This window comes from Nannospalax galili, unplaced genomic scaffold, assembly GCF_000622305.1.
Source record: "Nannospalax galili isolate Female #2095 unplaced genomic scaffold, S.galili_v1.0 scaffold239, whole genome shotgun sequence".
NCBI classification, from domain to species: domain Eukaryota; kingdom Metazoa; phylum Chordata; class Mammalia; order Rodentia; family Spalacidae; genus Nannospalax; species Nannospalax galili.
Window position 1 is genome coordinate 982,118 of NW_008343017.1, and position 10,525 is coordinate 992,642.

General features: G+C 39.7%; 1 non-coding gene across 1 annotated transcript; it reads right to left on the reverse strand.

The window, feature by feature from the left end:
- Positions 1-9,698: 9,698 nt before the first annotated feature.
- On the reverse strand, positions 9,699-9,861 carry LOC115071374. Its single transcript, XR_003850459.1, has one exon. It is a non-coding gene; the product is annotated as a U1 spliceosomal RNA (small nuclear RNA).
- Between the last annotated feature and the right edge of the window lie 664 nt (positions 9,862-10,525).

The following is a 10,525-nucleotide window of genomic DNA, read 5'->3' on the forward strand; positions in this document are numbered from 1 at the left end:
TGATGACGACTAAGGGAAAAGTAAACATAAAAACCATCAGCCAGCATTTGTTAACTTAATCAGTCAATTAGTGCTACTGGGTGTAAATAGATGTTTCTTGAAAGGGTTGCTCTATAATCAAACAAATAACTGCATGGAAAAAAAACTAAACATAATTTTTTACTGCAAAATTTCCCAGGTCCTTTAATTTGCTTAAAAGCACTACAAAATTACATGAAGGACAATGCTAACTGCTTTATTCAAGGTGTTCTACAAAGTGTTGTGAGCAGCAATTTAAGTTCCAAGTTCCTCTGGTACCAAGGCAAAAAGGACATTGTTAACAATGAAGGAATATTCTCTTCCTATTTAGATAAGAATGACGCTTATTCTTATTATTTTTACTTGATTCATTTGATTGTGGGGGGATCAGCACACATGTGACATAGCACACATAGGTGGGCTTAGAGGACAACTTGTGGGAGATGGTTCACTTCTTCTACCATGTGGATCCCAGAAATAGAACTCAAGTCATCGGACTTAGTACAAAGCACCTTGGCCTGCTGTGCCATTTCACTGGCCCCATTGACCCTTATTTTTAAAAAATAAAATTTCAGGGGCTGAAGAGATGGCTCAGTGGTTAAGAACACTGACTGTTCTTACAGAAGACCCGGGTTCAAATCCCAGAACCCACATGGCAGCTAACTAACAGCTGTCCGTAACTCCAGTTCCAGGGGATCTGACAGCCTCTTCTGTCCTCAGCGGGAACTGCAGGACAGGGCTGCACTTACCTACATGCAGGCAACATACTCATACATAAAATAAAAAATAAGTAAAATATTTTTAAGAAATAAAATTTCAGAGGGATTTGTCCCACAAATTCTATCCAAAGGCACAAAATAATATGATGGTTCTGGGATAGCAGCTTTGCACATAAAGCAGTCATGTGTTCATTACAGCCATTTCTTCTTTTGACCAATACTACAGCATGGGAAACATTGGGGGACAGCAGATGTAAGTATTAAAAATTTCTAGAAATTAGAATTACTAGAGAAAGTATCAGAAACCTAATTTTAATTGTAGATAAATTTTTAAGAATTCTAGGCCAGGTGTGGTGGCACCCGCCTGTAGTCCCAGTACTTGGGAGGCAGAGGCAGGCAGATCTCTGCGAGTTGAAGGCCAGCCTGGTCTACATAGTGAGTTCCAGGACAGCTGGGGCTACAGGGAGACCCTGTCTCAAAAAGACCAAAAAATAATAATTTTAAGAATTCTGCAAATATTGCAGAGGGCATGCTAATACTATCAGCATGCCTGGTTCTTTAGTTGAAATTCCAATTTGATTGGGTGTCCTGCACTTTTACTTGTTAGACCCAGCAAGTCTACTAAAAGATCAAGGTCTGAGTCATATGTCTGACTCATCCAGAAGCCTGGACTCTGTGGTAATCACCATGTATGGAGTTCCACAGCTTCTCTCCACTGACACGCCCTGACCGAGGTTCTGCTCGTCAAATCTGTCTTTGCTTCTCCACCACCAATTCTCAGGCATTCTCATTCTTATCTCTGCATTTCCCCAGGAAATTTTTTTTTTTTTGATTCTTTGGAATAGTCTTAGCCTTTCAGTTCTTGGGAGCCAACGGTCAGTGTACAGAAAGAACATTTGGTTGGCTGTCATGGGCCAACAAAGAGTTTACCTCTGAGGCAAGCCCCCCGCATATTTATCGCACCATCTCTACACTTGTAGTATATTATTAGCCATTTCTGCCTTCTCTGTCACCTGTTGAAATGAGAATGCAAGGTCTCTGGGCCTCTGCAACCCTTTCCCTTACATTAACTTAAGTCGCACCAGATGTGGGCCTTTAGTGCTTGGGAAGACTAATTGATTTCACCAGTCACAATACTTCTATTGTTATATATTTTTAAACACAAATAAATATTGCTGCAGGTTTTCTCCTCTTTCTCCCTCTCCCCTTTTGCCAAAAGTGCCAAAGACTATTCAATTAAAAGGCATCCAGGAAGTGTGATGAAAAATTCATGCAGGGTGCACATCTATTGCTAAGAAAAAGAAAAACGAAGGACAAGAAAAGAAAGAGAGGAGGAGGATACGGCTTTGTGGGGAAGAGGGAAGGAAGCCTCGGGGGGGTTGGCAGTAACTCTGATGGATGGCTAGTGTGTGTAAGACATTATTATTTGTTATGTGAGTGTAGGGAGATGGCAGCCGAGCTGAGCAATACACCTGCTGGGCTCCAAGAAGCCAAAACAGCTGCACACATTGATTTAGAAGTTTGCTACTTGGGGCTCCAGGAACGAATCAAGCGACAGCTCATAAAAAAAGAGGGTTTTATGATTTCCCCTCCTCTCTGTAAGCAAACAGCCACATCATATGTTTTCCTAACACGGTCATAACTCAAAATTAAATCCCAGCCCAAGGTGTCAGCCTGGTGCCATGTCAGGACTGTAACGGCTTGTTTAGAGGTCGCTATGGAGATGGTGGAGGAAGGATGGGGGTAGGTTTGGGGGGGGCACAAGGTGCTCTTCCCCTCAATGGGGTTTAGGTACTTAAGAACACTTAGCCGTTTTGTTTTAAAGAGGTGAGCAAGCTTAGTTGGTGATTTCACACTGATCACAAACTCTAGCTCACATTGCTGTGATATCAAGGGCTGTCCCCTAAAGAGAGATTCCTGCTGAATTAGAAGTGGGTAAGGGTGCAATGGGGAAGGATTGCTACCAAGATGAGGCTCCCAGAACCACTCTCACTGGGAAACTTGTTGCTCATTACCTGGAATGGAGTGGAACCAAAGTACTTCTAGCAAATCCTGAAGGAAACTTGGTCCTAAAACAATCAGATGATTCCAATGCCACAGGCTGAATTCGCACAGCCCAAGTGCTATGGGCCTCAAAGGCCTAGGCAAAATCTCCGCCCATTCTTACTCAGAAGGTTTGTACAGGAGCAGACAGCCCCCTCTGTGGGACTTGACAGTCAGGGGGAATTTCATTCATTTCTTAACTAGTTACTGAGTATTACACACTTTGAAAACTGAATGTTCACAAACATACAAAGGAATGTAAAAACAACTGTATGAAAAAATGGATGTGTGTGTTGTGGCTAATAGTTCTGTGATCACATGATCATGGCTGGTTTGCAAAGCAAGGCCCCCAAGTCTCTGCATCATCTCTGTGGTTCAGAGGCTACTGTCACCTCTTACCTTGGCGTTTTATCTGCAGTGAAGTCATTTATCAAACAGCTCTTGGTTGCCCTGATGTTAATGATGCACCACAAGTGGACCTCTCTCCTGAATTCAGTCTGTATTTCCAACTGACTATGGTATATTTCACTCCAGGGTCATATACCTCTCTTCTTCCCTAAATTGTTTTTTTATATATATATACTAGCATTCTGCTTTATATTATGATGCCATATTTATCTTAGTCACTAGAGCTCAAAATATCACTTGTAATTTTGGCTTTCCTTCCTAGATTCCTAGATAGACACTGACCCTCACCCTCCGCTCCATGAAGTCTCTGTAGTCCATGGCCTCCTCTGTCTGGTTTTATTTCCAAGGACAGGACCAAATTGCTTCATGTGTCAGCTGGGACCAGTGCTTACCATCCCATTTCCTTCTCCTAGCTCTGAAGTCACTATTCCATCCAGCTGACAGCGCACCCAATCCCTACATAATTGGGGTAAGCCTCCATGATTACAGCATATTTCCCAAAGCTTCTTCACTTCTTACTGAATATGATTTTAATATTATCAGCAGACATTTAAAGAATAACCTGGACTTTATAGCTTTATTTTCTACTGGTAACAAATATAGATTTCTGTATCAGTAAAATACCATTAAATAATGATAAAGAAAAGTATCAAGTTGATATAACTACACTGAGCATTTTTGATATTATTTGTGTATGATATGTGGATGTGAAAATGGATGTTGTGGCATGCCTGTGATATGAGAGGAGAACTTTGCCAAGTTGTCTCTCTCCTGCTACCTTTACATGAGTTCCAGGAATCGAACTCAAATCATCAGGTTTGTGTAGCAAGCACCTTTACCCACTAAGCTATTTCACTGGCCCTAAACTAAACATTGTATAATACATGTTTTTCTTATTGCATTCCAAAGCAATAGAGATTGTTATAAAATCTTTCCAGTCCATGGAATGAGGTATGATGACCTATGTAGTTCATTGGATCATGAAAGGAGAAACTGAAATTTGACCTAAGTGGTGGGGACCCTAAGCCCACGAGTCTTTGGATGCCCTCTAGTGACTTCTTACCATGCCTCCCGAAACCCTGTTAGGCTCCATTACCTCAGCACTTTTGCTGGCTTGCTCCCCTTTTCTAGACTGTCTTCTTGTCTCTGCTTAACTGGCTCTCAACTCAAGGATTTCTGGAATTCTCCCAAATTTCTCCTCCACTAAACACGTGTACCCAGAGGGAATTCTCTTTCTCTGGCACTGCCACAGCACCCTCTGTCTCCACCAATCAGTGACATCCAGGTCTCATCAGACATCCACATGTTTCTCATCCCTGTATTCTTATTGCCTGGCATAATAACTCATGCAAGGAACAGCTGATATAGGTAGGCACCTTTTAAAATGAACTGTTAGGGTGCTGTTCATGCTCTGTTCTCTAGTCCCTCTCCTGATATTAAAGCTTGCTTTTATAGCACTGTACTTTAAAGTTCATCTTTATTCTCCTTTGAGTTATGATTTTCCCCATGTGGTGGTTTGATGAGACTTCCCCTGTAGGTTCAAACAGTCACACACTTGGTCAGTTTGTGGTGCTCTATGTGGTGCTCTGCCTTGCTGGAGGAAACATACAGTGGGAGGTGGGCTTTGAGAGTTCATAGGCACATCCCATCTCCAGTCTGTCTTTCTCTGCTTCCTGTGCCTGCTTGAAGATGTGAGCACTAGGTTTTCTGCTCTGACTGCCTCCTGCCATGCCTCCTGCCATGATGGACTCTTATCCCTCTGGAACTGAATGCCCAGTAAACGCTTCCTTCCATGAGTTGGCTTGGTCATGGAAGCCAACACAGCAATATCACAGCAATAGAAAAGTGATGAATACAGCCCCTTCTTCCCCCCTCCACATACCCTCTACACACTTTTCTTTTTCCTAAACTGCTGGGAGGCATCAAGGCTTTTAATGCTGAGTGGATGGCATCAGATTTAAGGGGCTGTTCCAGGAGGCCCCAGAGGAGCCTCTCCTCTTCTCTGCCTTTCAAGATGGTGGGGTTTATCCTCCAACCTTCATGAGACTTTGTGCTGCTTCTTGATGCTGCAGCTGGAATGGCCACCCTGGGTTATACCCTTTTCTCCAGACAGCCTCAGTCAGTCCTTGGTCAACTTCTGTTCTCTAATAACATATTATTAGTGTATTTATGAGAGATGATTAAGGCAAAGGTTGGTTACCTATAAGATTTCTGAAAGATTCAGTATGAATATTAGGTCATTTTTAAGGAAAGGACTAGTGGTTTGTTTTTGTGTGGAGTGTTATCACAGAGGCCCCATTCTAGGAGGGAAAATGTAAGGTGGGCAATAATCAAAACATCACACGAACACAAAAGCCCAGCAATAACAACATGGGAGACAGCTGCAGAGATATAATATGACCACAGACTGCAAAGACACATTGCCTCTAGTTCGGACTCTCTACGGTGGTATCCAGCCATTTGGACATTAAACTTCAGTGGCAACTCATGCAGACAGCATCCGGGTGTCCTAAACAACACGTAATATTAAACTCTGAGCACTTAGCTGTGGTATCTCAGCTCGGTCTCTGCTCTTGACTGAATACTTCTATAATTAGCTGTGTGACAGAGTGATATAGTCTTTCTGTTTTCATTTCCCGAATTATGATACGATTGTAGAAGTCCTGTAATTGGGACAATGTACTTGACTAAGGTCCTCACATGTAAGATATTAACTGCTGCATAAGAGAGCTGTATTTCTAGGAGGATGTTCGTGTTTTCTCATAAACATTGAATTTTCCCACAGGACACTCCTAAAATTAGTCTGCTGTGTATATAAAATTATTAGACTGTTTCTATGTAGGAGATACAATACTGCCAACCAAATGAACTGACAAGTTGTTTTCATTTTATATATGTCTCCCTCCAATCATGAGTAATTCAGTATTCTGCATTTTTAATGGCCTGAAACCCACAGAACACATTTCAAAGCATTCCACCATTCTCCCTTAAGCCTTACCTCCCATAAAAGGAAGCAGTGATTTTCAAGACCCAGCCCAAGGATTTTCAGTTTCTGCCTTTGATTCGCCCATTCATCCAGCAAACAGTTACTGAGTGTGTATTACATGTCAGGAATAACTGCAAATTGATGATAAGATGTGCTGTCTAGTTACGTCATTCCATCTAGTCCTGGGAACAAACATTTTCCATCTGGCTGTATTAATATGTCTAAGTTATGTACATAACCATTGTGCAGTTTTTCTTGAGACAGTCTCATATAGCCCAAGCTGACCTTGAACTCATTTTGTAGGGCATGATGACTTTGAATTTTTGACCCTCCTGCCTCTACCTGAGAGTGCTGGGATTATACCATACCAAGTTTGTAAAGCCTTAATAACTTACACATTCCTGGGGATTTCACTCTTCCATTAATTGCTGTTTTTAATTGAGAAGCAATTTATGACCATATGTTCATATGTGGTTTAAAGAATAATAATGAAAAGAGCAGCCATGAGTGCATCACTCCGCTTAAAAAAATACATCATCCATTCTCCTCTCTAAATCACTCAGCTTCCCTTCCCCTCTAGAAATAAGCCCTAGCTGAAAAGGTTTTTTGGCTCAGCATTGTTTGTAAGAAACAGCCATGCCACTGTGACTTGAATAGTTCCATCACCTCTATGCTGTTGACTATTCTACAATTTGTTCTAAAATTATTTATTGGCAAATACTTATTTGCCATTGTTTTAAGCTTATTTCTTTCTATTTTTCTTTTTGTGCTATTAAATTGTTGTGCAAAGAGAAAAGGCGAGATGAGGAGGGGAATGGTAGAGGAAGATGGGAAAGAACAAAGTGCGCTGATGTATTGCACAGACGTGTCTAAAGGAAGCCTGCTGCTTTGCATACTGATTTAAATTTATTTTTAAAAACTTTTAATCTAGTGTAAGGACTCATATTCCCCTGTTCTGCTGCAAGATAAATGCGTTTTTCTTTGAAGTGCAATGGGTGTAGGGTGTTCTCTTTTTTAACTGCACTTGGAAATGCTCGGTTACTTTGTGTACAGCGAACCAACGATGGGTAAGAGGTCTCATGACTCCACACTGTTGCTAAACAGGGTCAATGTAACTTCTTAAGTATTGTGGTTGATCACTGGGGTTTTAAAGTAGATTTTGTTGCTTAGTAAAGGTATCTCTTCTTATGGATTCATTGACCACTTGGGCTGTTTGTTGCCTATTCTGGGAAATATTTGATGAGATTTGACTAATTTTTTTTAAATTTTCATTATTGATTCATAGCATCCTCTGTCTCTGTCTCTCTCTGTCTCTGTCTGTCTCTCTCTCTCTCTCATGTGTATGTGTGTATATTGTGTATTTGTGGCTTTTTAATTTTCATTATTGATTCATAGCATCCTCTGTCTGTCTCTGTCTCTCTCTGTCTCTGTCTCTGTCTCTGTCTGTCTCTCTCTCTCTCTCTCATGTGTATGTGTGTATATTGTGTATTTGTGGCTTTGCTCTTTCATGCTTAAAATTTTATTTCTTAATTTTAATGAACTCGAATTTGTCAATCTTTTCTTATTTTTAGTCTTACTATTTTAGAGCAGTTTTAGGTTCACAATAAAATTAAAAGAAAGGAAGCCCAGAGATTTTTCCATAAGTCCTCTGTTACCCATGCGTAGGTTCCTTCATTTCCCATATTACCTATAAGAACAGCTCTTGCTATAACTGATGCCTCTGCATGGACACATCCCAATTACATGAAGAAGTAGTTTACTATAGGGTTCCTTCTTAGTATCTTCTATATTCTATGGGCTTGGACAAGTGTATATTCATATGCATTACAGTTATGCTATCACACAAACTGCATTCACTGTTCTAAAAGCCCTCTGGGGACAAATGTCTTCTTTGTTCTTCCCATTCATCCTTTTCCCTAACCCCAGTCCAGGGAAACCACCAATTATTTACAATATCAACATATTGAAATAGTGTCTCTTTTCTCTACTTCTGATTCACAAATATTTTTGTGCTGCTGTTCTTTGTTGCTGTTCTTTAAAAAAAAAAAAAAATGTGGTCCTAAGGGCCAGGCGTGGTGGCACATGCCTTTAATCCCAGCACTCAGGAGGCAGAGGCAGGCGGATCTCTGTAAGTTCAAGGCTAGCCTGGTCTACATAGTGAGTTCCAGGACAGCTGGGGCTACAGGGACACCCTGTCTCAAAAAGACCAAAAAAAACAAAACAAAACAAAAAAAGTCTTCCTTGACTTCGGCAAGGAGACTTTAAAGATGACAGATGATACTAAGACAAGGTCTGCTAGACTCTCCAGGGAATAAACCTGGGAAATTTGCAAAACAGTTATCACAAGAGGTTGGTCATGGCCAAGAATATTCAGCTTCAATAGCAAAGTAAAATAGGGAATGTTACAGGGCAGGACAGGAGAGACAATCCAGACCCTGTCCTAGAAGGATTGGTGTGGTTTGGGGAGCACTCTGCTCTATGTGAGAGGCGGGGCAACAGCACAGGGCCTGACCAGAGCTATGGTTTAAGGCAGACAGGCTCAGAAAACCTAAAACCTACACTGTACTGGAAGGATCCGACGTTTTAAAGAGATGAAAAAGAGAGGAAACAAAAGCAGAGGGAAGCTGTGGTGGTGATAGAACTTGTATGTTATTTACAGAATTTTCCAATAAGAAATATTAGAAAAAGAAAATTTGGAAATTAACTCTTAATATGCATGTCAAATATAATATTTCTTTAAAAGATTTATTTATTATTTTTATGTGTATGAGTGTATTGCCTACATGTATGCAAATGCATCAGTGTCATGCAATGCCCATGGAGGTCGGCAAGAGGAGCCCCTGGAGTTACACCTGGTTAACAGCCTCCATGTGTGTACTGGGAATTGAACTTGGGTCCTCTGCAAGAGCAGCCAGTGCTGTTAACCACTGAGCCATCTCTCTAGCCCCATAGTAATATTTCTATGTAGAGCAAATCTGAAGAAATAAAGTCTGCATATTTAGATGAATAAATATAAATTATGAATGAAATTTCAAATATTAAGCTTATAATTTTTAATTTACAAATAAAACTTAAAAAAGCATTTTTAAGGATACTGCCATCTATATAAAGTCTTGAAAGCCATGGAGAAAAAACATCTTTTTTTTTTTTTCCTACAGATTTGCTAATACAATATGCTTTCCAACTTCGTTATTTATACAACGAATTAAAAAGCAGTATAGTAGATATTTAACATTTTTCTCCAATTAATAAAATCTGTGTGTTCATATGTCTTAAGAGCAATTTGTATTTACTTTTGTGTACACTAAAATTACTATTTTCCAATTTTTTTTCCGTCTACTTACTTGAATAATCATTTAAAAGGATTTATTTACATATTAATGAAATTAGTATTTTGTCTGTGATAAGCATATAAAATATTTCTCCTAGTTTATAATCTTTTAATTATTTCCCTCCATAGTATTTTTCTAGTATGAACTTCTAATTTTGTGCTCATTAATGCTTTCTTTTTTTTTTTTTTTTTATAAGGGCGAGCGTGAACGCAGTCCCCCACTACCACAAATTATGCAGGCAAGTTTCCCGCATTTGGGGAAATCGCAGGGATCAGCACATCCCGAGTGCAATGGATGAGCTTCACCCTGGAAAACCACCTTCCTGATCATGGTGTCTCCACTGCCAGGTAAGTGATGGTTAATGTTTTATTTTATAAACTCTGTGTTTAGTATTAAGATAGGAAACTCTTCTTTACATTCAATATATTATTTAAAATTTACAATTTTTATGATATTTTATATTTTCAAATTTGAATATTGTATCCATTTGAAATTAATCCTGGTAAAATACATGGTATGAGTAAAGTACAAATCGCTATTACCCACCTGATTGGACTGAGAGCTTTTAGTTCTGTGTAATCCCTTTTATCTATTTTTACTTTATTGTCTATGGTTTTGAAGTATTATCCATCAAAATCCTCGCCAAAACCAATGTTATAATATATGCCCTTTCCCTCTATTAGGTAGCTTCATAGTTTCAGGAATTTAAATCATTTTGAGGCTTTCACAGGTGAGATACTGGGTCCAGCCTTGCTACTCTGCAAAGACGCACTGAGTTTTCTCAGCTACTTTCTGAGGAGATGGTTCTTCCCACAGAGTTTTCTTGATTACTTCGTTCAAATCAGTTGCCCTTAAACTTGTGGATTTAATTCTAGGTTCTCGCTGCTGCTCCACTGGTCCCTGTGTCTGCTTTTATATCAATACCTGTAGCATTTACTATGAAAAGCTGCATCATGGTGATGCTTAAATAGCTAAATACCATCAAACTATATTGAATGAAAATCCCAAATATTCAAGTA